This window comes from Tachyglossus aculeatus, chromosome 1 (assembly GCF_015852505.1).
Source record: "Tachyglossus aculeatus isolate mTacAcu1 chromosome 1, mTacAcu1.pri, whole genome shotgun sequence".
NCBI lineage: Eukaryota > Metazoa > Chordata > Mammalia > Monotremata > Tachyglossidae > Tachyglossus > Tachyglossus aculeatus.
Window position 1 is genome coordinate 75,931,699 of NC_052066.1, and position 13,806 is coordinate 75,945,504.

At 42.4% G+C, this 13,806-nt stretch overlaps 1 non-coding gene across 1 annotated transcript; it reads left to right on the forward strand.

Annotated features, from left to right (window-relative positions):
- Positions 1–13,129: 13,129 nt before the first annotated feature.
- Positions 13,130–13,257, forward strand: LOC119936055. The gene has a single exon (XR_005453636.1). It is a non-coding gene; the product is annotated as a U6atac minor spliceosomal RNA (small nuclear RNA).
- The last annotated feature ends 549 nt before the right edge of the window (positions 13,258–13,806 follow it).

The window sequence follows — 13,806 nt, forward strand, 5'->3', positions numbered from 1 at the left end:
ATGTGGGACAACCTTAAAACAGTGCTTGGCACGCAGTAAGCATTCAACAAATACCATTATTATTATTATTATTATTATTATTATTATTGTCAAAATAAATAGAATTATAGATATATATATATATATACATAATTAACAAAATAAATAGAGTAATAAATATGTACAAATATACGCAAGTGCTGTGGGGAGGGGAAGAGCGTACAGCAGAGGGAGGGAGTGGGGGAGTGGGGAGAGTACAGTTCAACAGAGTTGGTAAACATGTTCCCTGCCTACAAGGAGCTTACAGTCCAGAGGAGGAGACAGACACTTAAAATAAATTACAGATATGGACAAAAGTGCTGTGGGGCCGAGGGAGGGGTGAATAATAATACAACAATCAGGTCCTTTCACTCCCAGGTCTGTGTTCTTTCCACTAGGCCCTGCTACTTCTCAAACGTTAATAACTAATGGCATTTATTGGATACTAACTATTTGCAGAGTATTGTAGTAATAATGATGGCATTTGTTTAGTGCTTACTATGTGCAAAGCACTGTACTAAGCTATTGGGCATTGGACTACTGTTTATTCTTAGTTTTAGCAATATTATTGACAATGATGATTTACCATTGCATAAAATTCATTAAATTTGTGCTGGAATGGCAAGGCACTTGATCTTTCACCTGCCTTTCTCCCCACCACAGTGTTTATGTGCATTTCTTTATACTCACTTGCTTCCCCTCCCTGTAATTTATTTTAAAGTCTGTCTTCCCCACTGTGTTGTAAGCTCCTTGAGGGCAAGGATCATGTCTACCATGCTACTGAACAATCACAAGCACCTAGCTCAGTGTTCTGCACAGAGAAAACATTCAATAAATATCATTTAATTGGTTGATTGATCAGTCGATTGATGGAAGAAATAGTATGTATCCTGGATGCAAAATTGGATTCTGGTGGGGCAAAAAGGATGAAGAATTAATTCTAAGGACTAACGAGAGTCTTCATATGATTTGCAAAGGTTTGTTAATTATTTGAAAACGCTTAAGTTAAGGCTTTACAGAAATTGCTGACCTCTGCTGAACATAGATTTCAAATTTCTAATATTTGTGAGAGAGGTGTTATAAATTGACAATGTAAACTCAAAAATTTCTGTTCAATTTCACTAGTATGATAGATCATTTTTTTCTTTTACATATATTTCCATATGGATATATACTCATTAAATTGTTATCATCATCATCATCAATTGTATTTATTGAGCGCTTACTGTGTGCAGAGCACTGTACTAAGCGCTTGGGAAGTACAAGTTGGCATATAGAGACAGTCCCTACCCAATAGTGGGCTCACAGTCTAAAAGGTGGGGGGGGATATGGGTATATTATCATGGTATGATGCTATAGTTCTGAAGAAAAACAGAAGAAAATGATTTAAACAAGACTTAAATACTTAAATATCAGTTAAGCAAATGCGATTAGCATCATTTGACTGTGCTCTGTAAAGATGTTGGAAGACGTGAATTTGAGCTGAGAAATTTGTTTAAAATTTCCCCCACTTGGAAATTAAATTTTATGTATTCTAGAAACATACCTATACATTAAAGACTGGATCTTTCACATCTTCTTACATTATTAGTAGAAGTAAAACTACATTAAGCACCTACTGAATGCAATGCACTGTACCAAGCATTTAGGCTTCGCACATAGTAAGCGCTTAATAAATGCCATTATTATTATTATTATTATTTAGGGCATTTGATGACCAGTTCCACTGTCCTCACACTTAAGAGAAGGAGGAGGAAACCAGAAGAGCTGCTCTGTGTTGCCCCTACCTGAGGAAAGTGTTAAGGATCCAATTAGGAAGAAGAATTGTGTAGGAAGTATGGGTACCAGAGAGATGATAAAGGATAAGCTACACCATCTTGAAGTTGAGGGTGGGTGAGCTGTGGTCCTGGGAGAGAAGAACTTGGGAGAGCTCATGCTGTGGACTCCGGATGGACAAAGGCCCTTTGTTCTTCCCACTCTCAGCCCCAAAGCATTTATGTACTTATGTGTAATTTATTTATTTATGTTAATGTCTGTCTCCCCTGATCTAGATGGGGCTCACTGTGCCTGTTTATTGTTGTACTTTCCCAAGAGCTTAGTATAGTGAGCCAGTCCCACCTCCACAACATCGCCAAGATCCACCCTTTCCTCTCCATCCGAACCGCTACCTTGCTGGTTCAATCTCTCATACTATCCCGACTGGATTACTGCATCAGCTTCCTTTCTGATCTCCCGTCCTCCTGTGTCTCCCTGCTTCAGTCTATACTTCATTCTGCTGCCCGGATTATCTCTGTACAGAAATGCTCTGGGCATGTCACTCCCCTCCTTAAAAATCTCCAGTGGTTACCCATCAACCTTCAAATCAAGCAAAAACTCCTCACTCTCAGCTTCAAAGTTCTCCATCACCTCACAAGATCCAGCTCTTAGCACATAGAGCTTAATAAATGCCATCATTATTATTATTATGTGACCATTGGAGACTTTCTCTGAGCTGAAGCTGGTTTGGTTTTATCGGGGCCTCCTTACTGTGGGCTCCTTTGGGGGGCAGGGGAAGGGGAAGAGAGGACAGGTGAGGGGGCTGAGTTTCCATTCCAATTTCTCTCCCAGCAGGATTGGAACAGCGTAGCTCAGTGGAAAGAGCATGGGCTTGGGAGCCAGAGGTCATGGGTTCTAATCCTGCCTCCACCACTTGTCAGCTACGTGACTTTGGGCAAGTCAATTAACTTCTTTGTGCCTCAGTTACCTCGTCTGTAAAATGGGAATTAAGACTGTGAGCCTCATGTGGGACAACCTGATCACCTTGTATCCCCCTAGAGCTTAGAACAGTGCTTCACACATAGTAAGTGCTTAACAAATGCCATCATTACTATTTCTTAGCTACCGAAGCTGGGCCAAAGTTTTCTGAGCTGGGTTGACTGCTTATTTTTAATGGAATTTGTTAGGCACTTACTATGTGCCAGGCACTGTACTAAGTCCTGGGGTTGTTACAAGGTAATCAGGTTGGATGTAATCAGGTTGGACACAGTCCATATCCCACATGCGGCTCACAGTCTTAATCTCCATTTTACAGATGAGGGAACTGAGGCATGGGGAGGTAAAAGACTTGCCCAAGGTCATACAGCGGACAAGTGGTGGGATTAGAACCAGGCTTCTGCCCTATCCACTAGGCCACACTGCTCCTCTACAACCCTGGTTGTTGTGTTTCTCGCCTAACTGGTAGAGGACAGCGGGAGTTGAGGTAGATGTACTAAGCAATTAGTAAGGTGCTCTAGCACACAATAACCACTCAATAAATACAATTGAATGAATGAATGACGGTTGGATGTTTAAAATCAAAGTAACAGATGTATCCCTTCTCAGGGTCGCACCTGGAGAGTTTCCAGTTCTCTACTAGTCTTAGCTATCAGAGGGAGAGTCAAGTAGAGGCCTACCCATTCCATTCCCAGTTTAGGCTGTGGCTAGCGAGTGAAAGGCCATCTGCAACAAGTCAAAACTCACCTGCTCTGGGCATCACTGGCATGGGAGAGTTGAAGGCAGAGACTCAAGTTTACTGCGTGGAAGGAGGCTATGGTAAACCACTTCTGTATTTTTACCTAAAAAACTGTTTTACCTGTAAAACTGTAACCAGAATGATTGCAGATGGAAGTGGGGCATTCTGGGTGAGTTGTGGCCATGGTGTTGCTATGTATGGGATGGAGATGACTCATCATCATCATCAATCGTATTTATTGAGTGCTTACTATGTGCAGAGCACTGTACTAAGCGCTTGGGAAGTACAAATTGGCAACATATAGAGACAGTCCCTACCCAACAGTTGGCTCACAGTCTAAAAGGGGGAGACAGAGAACAAAACCAAACATACTAACAAAATAAAATAAATAGGATAGACATGTACAAGTAAAATAAATAAATAAATAAATAGAGTAATAAATATGTACAAACATATATACATATATACAGGTGCTGTGGGGAAAGGAAGGAGGTAAGATGGAGGAGTTGGAGGGGGGACGAGGGGGAGAGGAAGGAAGGGGCTCAGTCTGGGAAGGCCTCCTGGAGGAGGTGAGCTCTCAGCAGGGCCTTGAAGGGAGGAAGAGAGCTAGCTTGGCGGATGGGCAGAGGGAGGGCATTCCAGGCCCGGGGGATGACGTGGGCCGGGGGTCTATGGCGGGACAGGCGAGAACGAGGCCTAACGGTGAGGAGATTGGCGGCGGAGGAGTGGAGGGTGCCGGCTGGGCTGAAGAAGGAGAGAAGGGAGGTGAGGTAGAAGGGGGAGAGGGGATGGACAGCCTTGAAGCCCAGGGTGAGGAGTTTCTGCCTGATGCGCAGATTGATTGGTAGCCACTGGAGATTTTTGAGGAGGGGAGTAATATGACTCGACAGCATAAGACAAGAGAGCGGACATAAAGGACCAACTGGCCTGCACCTTCACCACAGGAGAGAAGTCCCTCCACAGGCATGAGGATTGTGCTTTAGTCCAAAGCCAGGGCACCAAGTGTTCCCAAGATATTAGGGCTCCCAGGGATGTTGGGAGCTTTTTTCCTGACAAGACATGCCTTCCCAATCCCACCGATCCCTGCAGGGATGAAGCATGGCTTCCCAATCATGCAAATGTGGAGAACTCTTCTCAGGTGTGTCACCAAGGATTTTGGCCTGGAGCGGTGAGAAGCCTGAAGCCCACTGTTCTACCTAGTTATTTTAATTATGTCAGTTTGGATTGTTGAATATTTTGAGATCAATCAATCAATCAATCGTATTTATTGAGCGCTTACTGTGTGCAGAGCACTGTACTAAGCGCTTGGGAAATACAAGTTGGCAACACATAGAGACAGTCCCTACCCAACAGTGGGCTCACAGTCTAGAAGATGATTTTCATTCTCCTTGTTTTGTGTATCTATCTTCCCCACTTATATAGTAAGCCTCTTGTGGGGCAGAGACCATTTATTTTATTGATTTTATCACATTTTTCCAAGGTAAGTACAATGCTTTTCTCAGTAAATATAATATTACTGCTATGACTACTACTGTTATTATTGCTGCTATGTTGTGTTGCATTCTCCCAAGTGCTTAGTAATAATAATAATAATAATAATGACATTTGTTAAGCACTTACTATGTGCAAAGCACTGTTCTAAGTGTTGGGGGGATACAAGGTGATCAGGTTGTCCCACGTGGGGCTTACAGTCTAAATCCCCATTTTACAGATGAGGTAACTGAGGCTCAGATAAGTTAAGTGGCTTGCCCAAGGTCACACAGCAGACATGTGGCGGAGCTTGGATAAGAACTCATGACCTCTGACTCCCAAGCCTGTGCTGTTTCCACTGAGCCACGCTGCTTCTCTAATGCTCTGCACCTAGTAGCACTCAGCAAATACCACTGATCGGTTGATTGATTGATTAATGCTACTACAACTACTATCTCCATTCTGGGCTGTTTAAGAATTTTTTCTCCGAGACAATGTGTCCTTCCTTAAGCATTTCCAGCTGTGTGGCTGAAGGTAGGTGAGGGAAGGTAAAGGAAAGGAGAGGAGATTTTGCCCTTTCTCTCCATTCTGGCATCTTGCCTTCTATCCCCTTCAGAGATCTCTCCTGGTTATCTGTGCAGTTTACCTTATATTCTTATTAATAATGATAAATGTGGCATTTACTAAGCACTTACCCTATGCTAAGCACTGTACTAAGCCCCCGCGGTAGATGCAAGATAATCAGATCCCATATGGGGCTCACAGAATAAGTAGGAGGGAGAACAGATATTGAATGCTTCATTTTACAGATGAGGGAACTGAGAAGTGAAGTGACATGGGCAAGTTCGCACAGCAGGTAAGTGATGGAGCCAGAATTAGAACCCAGGTCCTCTGACTTCCAGCCCCATGTTCTTCCCACTAGGTCACACCGCTTCTTGGCATTAGCAGCCGGTGGGGGACTATTTTGAGTGACTGAATGCCTGACTACATTCTGTGATGCGCTCTGGATGTTTGAGAGAAAGGAATTGTTTCTCTGAGAGGCATCAATTATTTATCAAAAAGCTTTCATCAATCACATTTCCAGAATGATAAGTTGTTTAAGTCTGAAGTTCCTGTTAAGCAAAGTGGTCTGGATAGAGTTTACCATCAAGGTTTTCCTGAATCGAGTAGAGATGTAAAATAGCAAGACAAGCTAGAGCTGGCACTGCAGGTCAAGTCTCAGGTCTACAGAGCTAATGCCAGTAGTACATTGGAGATAAATAAAGATTGATCTCTATAGCTATAGGGAGTCAGGAGAGATGGGAGGGCGGATGGATCATTTACCTGCTAATAAAAAAAATGTCACCCCCGCCTCCCCCCACCGCCCCCAGGGCTGGGAGAAGTAGGCCATTCTTCACAAGTCTGTTAATGGCAAAGTTGCAAGCACTTCCTGTGAATATTTTGATTTATTAATTCCCAGCAGCTTCACTGCTGTTAAATCTTCTTGAATTTTAGAAAGGAAAAAGATCTTACTCAATAACCGCTTTCCCAAGGAAAGAAGGCGAGAATGATGATTTCAAGATTTGAGTCTCTCTGTGCACCCAGCGAGTTTGTGGGCGGTTTTGTACCCTGGGAAATTTTTGTCACTAAGGCATATCCTAACTGGCCGTGAAGAATCTCTGACACTTGGCCTATTAATCGAGGCCTGTCTTTCTGTCTGTCTTCTTCCTTCCCTTTTGTAGTTTGGGAGGAATTTTTGGCATTTTGTAGTATTTCAGTGGCATTTGCACTTTGGGTTGTCTCTCTGCCGATGGATCAGTCAATCAATCACATTTATTGAGTGACTGCTGTGTGCAGAACACTTAGTAAGCACTTGGGAGAGTACAGTATAACAGAGTTGGTAGACACATTCCCTGTCAGCTAATAATCGCAGCATCGAGAATCTAGTGCGTGGAACATGGACCCAGGAATCAGTACCTGGATTCTGATCCTGGTTCTGCCACTTGACTGTTGTGTGACCTTGGACAAGTCCCTTAACTTCTCTGTACCTCATTTAACTCATCTGTAAAATGGGGATTCAGACTGTGGGACGGGACTGTGTTCAACCTGGTTAGCTGTATCTATCCCAGTGCTTAGAACAGTGTCTGATACCTAGTAAGCACTAAATCAATAGCATAAAAAAGTGGTCTTAATTGGTTGATTTGTTTCTATGAACTCTAAGGTGCTAATTTGGGCTTAGGCACTCATTTTCCATCCTATGTTCTGTTATAGAGTTTGTGACCTTCGATATCCATTTTGTGTTGATCTCTGTTGTACTTAATCCAGGTTTTCTAGAACAGGTTTTCCATATTGTTGTCACTTGGAGAACTATTCTCGGGCTGTCAACCTTGTCACATCCCTTAATTAACCAGAGATTCATAGACGCCTTGAGCTGGACATGAGATTTCAGAAATACTAGCAAGCTCGGAAATTATATCAGAAGTCAGGTAGCCAGCAGAAGCTGGGCCTGAAGCTATGTGAGTGGAAACTCTCTCGATATTGGTAGAGAAGCAGCGTGGCTCAGTGGAAAGAGCACGGGCTATGGAGTCAGAGGCCATGGGTTTGAATCTCAGCTCTGCCAATTGTCAGCTGTGTGACTTTGGGCAAGTCACAACTTCTCTGGGCCTCGGTTACCTCATCTGTAAAAATGGGGATTAAGACTGTGAGCCCCCAGTGGGACACCTGGATCACCTTGTCACCTCCCCAGCACTTAGAACAGTGCTTTGCACATAGTAAGCACTTAATAAATGTCATTATTATTATTATTATTATTATTATTATTAGTATTATTACTCCTTGAAGTGACCCACACAGGGCTGGGGGGCATCCCCCTGAGGCAGGGAAGACTGCCAGCCTTCCTCACTGTTATAGATCGTGAGCCCCAAGAGGGTCAGAGACTGTTTCTAACCTGATTAACTTGTATATCTCAACACTTGGAACAGTGCTCGACACAAAGTAAGCGCTTAACGAATAAAAAAAAACCCAATAATAATATTAACAGGGTGGCCCAAGTTGTAATAACTGGGAACTAAGACCACTGTGCTTTATCCTGTACAATAGAGAGAAGAGAAGAGAGCCGCGTGGCTCCGTGGAAAGAGCACAGGCTTGGGAGTCAGAGGTCATGGGTTCTAATCCCTGCTCTGCCACATGTCTGCTGTGTGACTTTGGGCAAGTCACTTAACTTCTCTGAGCCTGTTTCCTCATCTGTAAAATGGGGATGAAGACTGTGAGCCCCATGTGGGACAACCTGATCACCTTGTATCCCCCCCAGTGCTTAGAACAGTGCTTTGCACATAGTAAGCGCTGAACAAATGCCATCATTATTATTATTATGGGAACAGTGTGACCTAGTGGAAAGAGCAGGGGCCTGGGAATCAGAGGACCTTGGTTCTAATCTCAATTCTGCTACTTGATGCTGTGTGACTTTAGGCAAGTCACTTGGCTTCTCTGTGCCTCAGTTTTCTCAACTGCAAAATGAAGATTCAATTCCTGTTCTCCCTCCTATTTAGAACATGAGTCCCACGTGGGACAGGGTCTCTGTACAACCCGATAGCACCCCAGTATCGAACTCCAGTGTTTAGAATGGTGCTTGACACATAGCAAGTACTTAAATACAATAATAATAATAATATTTATAATATAAAACCTTAAGTCTGTTTGTAGCTATCGCTAGGGCAATTAGTGTTGTCTTATTCCCCTCGCAGGCTGAGGAGAGGAACAGAGAGAGTAACATGTAAATTGAGAGGTGCAAGAAAGTGGAGGAAAAAAGAGATAGGCTGATGAACCTAGTACAGAAGCAACATGTCCTAGTGAATAAAACATCGGCCTGGGAGTAAGAAAGATCTGTGTTCTAATCTTAGATATGCCACTCATTTGCTGTGTAACCTAGAGTAAGTCATTCCACTTCTCTGGGCCTCAGCTCCCTAATCTGTAAAACAGGATTAAGACTGGGAGCCCTACATGGGACAGGGATAGTCTCCAATCAAATTATCTTGTGTCTACTCTAGTGCTTAGAGCAGTGCCTGGCACATAATAAATGCTTAATAAATACCACTATAATCATTATTATTATTATTGTGAAATAACAGAAGAGTTTCGGGATACAAGGGAACAGGATTGGGGTAGCCACGGGAGATGAGAAGAGAGGATGGAGTGGAAGGGAGAAACAGTGTAGCATTCAGCTTATCCAGGCCAAAATGGGATGCTTCCCTTAGAGACTTTAGAATGATTGGCATCCAGAAACTGTAAAATTCAGTTTTCATTTTTTGGTTCCTAATGAATAGGTTGACTGAAATAACATTTATTGATCCATCCAGATTTACAGTGAATAAGCTATACCAGGGGGTAAATGTGTATTGATACACTCTGAAAAATGTATATACTTTTTTAGACCATTTTTGTAATCTGCTCCAGTTCACCAAAAATTCAATCACCTCTAAAATGTGAAGAACAATCTTTACTACACACACACACACACACACACACACACACACACACACACACACGAATAACTTGCTAGTTGCACTTTGATCTCTCCCATTACACCCACTTGGATAGATAGATTCTCTCCATTCATTGTGTCATCTTTAGACTAAGGGCAGCTGTGCATAAAGCATCTTCCTAGATATTAATTTTAATCCAATTGATTTATTGTTGATCTACACTTGCTCTGTAACACCCACATCACTGGTCGAGACTGAACTAACCTCCTCTTTTTTCACCATGCCTCTAGTCTCTTCTCTCTCCATACGTTACTGGTTTTCTCAGACCATCCTCCTAAAATGGCATTCTGCTTGTTTCCTCCCAGCTCTTCAAAAGACTTCCAGTAGCTACCCATTCCTCACCACATCAGGCACAAACTCCCCACCACTGGCTTTAATACACTCTCTTATTCCAGTACATCCCAGCTCTCACTCACCGTTCCTCTCAAAATAACAGATGTACTGTGCTTTGTTCCTCCATCTCCTGCTGCCAAATTCTTGCTCACATCCTCCTTTTTTCCTGGAACCCCCTCCCGCTTCACATCCAGCAGACCACTGCTCTCCCTATAATAATAATAATAATAATAATGGTATTTGTTAAGTGCTTACTATGTGCCAAGCACTGTACTAAGCGCTGGGGTAGATACACGCTGAGAAGCAGCATGGCTTAGTGGAAAGAGCACAGGCTTGGGAGTCAGAGGTCATGGGTTCTCATTCCAGCTCTGCCACTTGTCAGCTGCGTGATGCTGGGCAAGTCAATTAACTTCTCTGTGCCTCAATTACCTCATCTGTAAAATGGGGATTAAGACTGTGAGACCCACTGGGACAGCTTAACAACCTTATATCTACTCCAGTGCTTAGAACACTGCTTGGCACATAGTAAGCGCTAAAAAAATACCATTATCATTATTATTATTATTATTATTATTATTATTATTATTATTATTACAAGGTTATCAGGTTGCCCCACCTGGGGCTCACAGTCTTAATCCCTATTTTGCAGATGAGGTAAGTGAGGCAGAGAGAAGTTAAGTGACATGACCAAGGTCACACAGCAGACAAGTGGCTGAGGCAGGATTGGAACCCATGTCCTCTGACTCCCAAGCCCGTGCTTTTGACAATAGGCCACACGGCTTCTCTTCCCTATCTTTAAGGTCCTTCTGAAACCACATTTCCTCTAGGAGGCCTTCCTTGACTAATTTTTAATCTCAGTTCCTATATGCCCTTAGCTGCCATTTCAGCATTTCCATTCCACTTAAGCACTTAAATTCCCTCAATCTCCCAAAGCACTTATGTACATATTTTACAAATTCTATTACTTCCTCCGATCTTCAATTTAATTTAGGTTCTGTGTCCCCTGCTAGAGTCGAGGTCCTTGAAGGAAGAGATTATGATTCCTAATTTTACTTTACTTTCCCAAGTGCTTGATTCAGTACTCTGCACACATGGATATTCAATAAATGCTATTGTTTAATTATACTCCCCACCCCACCTCTCCTTATCACACACTTTCAAATATCATAGGCTCTGCTTATTTAAATAAATACAGTTCTTTAAAAAAAACTACCTTTTACTATTTATTCAATTCCATTTTCATTTAAAGTGTTTCACCTTTAGAAGGAGGGAAAATAACACACACGCTTGCTACCCTTACCATTTTGTCTGGCCGATTTTTTTTTATCGATTTTTTTTCACCACAAAATAAGCCATAAAATACAAATAAAGCCACTCTTAGGAGGAGAACCCATTCACAGTGAATAAATGGGCAGGCTGACAGAGGGCATAAATAACTTAAGTAGCAGGAATTTTTATAGGCTATTATTTGGTTCAGAGTTATTTCTTAGCTTAAGTAGAAATGATTCGTCGAGGTCTCAGACTCTGTACTTCTTTTATGATTACGAATTTGGGACTTTATTCAAGGTGCAGACAAAAATTGAGGCCCAGAGACTTCCTGAATGTCATCCTGGACTATCAGTCAATCAATCATATTTATTGAGCATTTACTATGTGCAGAGCATTGTACTAAGTGCTCTTGAGTATATAACAGAGCTGATAGACACGTTCCCTACCTAAAGCAAGCTTACAGTCTAGAGGGAGAATTGGGAAAATGAGGACTATTGGGGAATCACATGTCATCTCATCTCAACTCATCTCAGCTGGGCTACAGGTTCACATCCCAGATTCATGACAAGACCTGAGAGTTCCAAACAGAGCTGGAAAGACCCAAAATGAAGTGTTTGAAGCCAGTACCTTCCCATCTCCATCCCTCCCCATCCCAACTAAAATCCTTCAGCATGCCTTCTGGGGGACAGCATGGCCTAGTGGAAAGAGTGTGGGACTGGAGATCAGGATACTGGGATTCTAATTCCTGTTCCGTCATTGACCTGCTGAGTATGAACTTGGTCAAGTCATAACTCTCTCTCATTCAACCCACATATTTAATCCATCACCAAATTCTGTCGATCCCATCTACATGACATCGCTAAAATCCTCCCTTTCCTCTCCATCCATACTGCTACCAAATTAATGCAGTCAATCATCCTATCCCTCCTGAATTACTGCGTCAGCCTCCTTGCTGACCTCCCACCCTCTTGTCTCTCCTCACTACAGTCCATACTTCACTCTGCTGCCTGGATCATTTTTCTGCAAAAAATGTCCTGAACACAACACCTCGCTCCTCAAAAAACTCCAGTGGTTGCCCATCCACCTCCATATAAAACAAAAACTCCTCTCCATTGACTTTAAATCATTCCATCACCTTGGCCCCTCCTACCTCACCTCACTCTCTTCTTCTATAACCTGGTCCACACACTTCACTCCTCTAGTGTTAACCTTTTCACTGTTCCTCAATCTCACCTGTTTCACTGCTGACCCTTTGCCCATAGCTTGCCTCTGGCCTTGAACACCCTCCCTCCTCAAATCTGACAATTACTCTCCCCCTGTTCAAAGCCATATTGAAGGAACATCTCCCCAGAGGCCTTCCCAGACTAAGCCCTACTTTTCCTTATCTCACACTCCCTTCTGCATCACCCTGCCTTGCTCCCTTTGCTCTTCCCCTCCTCCTGGCCCCAAAGCACTCATGTAAATATTCGTAATTTATTTTAACTTGTATTGATATCTGTTTTTCCCCCTCTAGACCATGAGCTCATTGTGGGCATGGAATGTCATTGTTTATTGTTGTATTGTACTTTTCTAAGTGCTTAGTACAGTGCTCTGCCCACAGTAAGCACTTAATAAATGCAACTGAATGAATGACTCAGTGAACCTCTCTGTGCTTCTGTATCCTAACCTGTAAAATGGGGATAATCGTGACTGTCTCTTCCTCTTAGGGAGATTGTGAGGGATAAACAATGAGGTAAGTAGTATGAAAGTTGTTCGGTTAAGTAAAAGTCCTGTACAAAAATCCAGATATCATTCAATCATTTATTCAGTCTATTTATTGAGTGCTAAGAGTGTGCAAAGTGCTAAGCACTTGGGAGACTACAATATACAATATAACAATTAAAGACACATCCCTTGCCCACAGTGAGCTCACAATCTAGAGGGGGGCTAATTATCCCATTCCCTTTTCACCCCTGCATTCAAAATGAAAAATAGGTACCTCTGGCTAGGAGAAACACTGCTGTTTATTTTACTGGCTGAGGTAAGGAAAGATGAGTATGAAAGGAGAGAAGGTTAGCACTCCCCTTGAGAAGGATGGAAGAGGTCCTAGAGGCTTATACAACACATATATGGTTAAGGCATTGCCACCTACTTCGTGGCATCTAACCAAGTTTTTTTTATAAGCACTTACTACAGTGTTCTGCACACAGTAAGCGCTCAATAAATATGATTGAATGAATGAATAAAACAAGTTTAGTGGGGTGGGAATATTTTTTGTTATTTCCAAGGTAGGTTTAAACACTAAGAAGATTGATGCAACTGAAACCATTAGCCAATTGTAAAGCCCCAAGTTCCTGAAGAACACATAAACAATTCCAAGTATTCCATAAGAGAAGATTTGTCATATTTTAGGACAGTAGTTTTCTTTCTAGGTTTGAGTCATATCATATTCTGATTTTCATGTTCTAAGTACATCCCTGAATCTCAGCAGTTTTCTCTGAACCTATTTTGGGTTTTGTCGTTCTTGACGATTAGAAGCAGCGTGACCTAATGGATTGGCCTGGGAGTCAGAAGTCCATGGGTTCTAATTCTGGCTCCATCACATGTCTGCTGGGTGACCTTGGTCAACTCACTTCCCTTCTCTGGTCCTCATTTACCTCATCTATAAAATGGGTATTAACCACTACTTTGTTGGTTCAATCTCTCATCCTATCCCGACTCGATTAC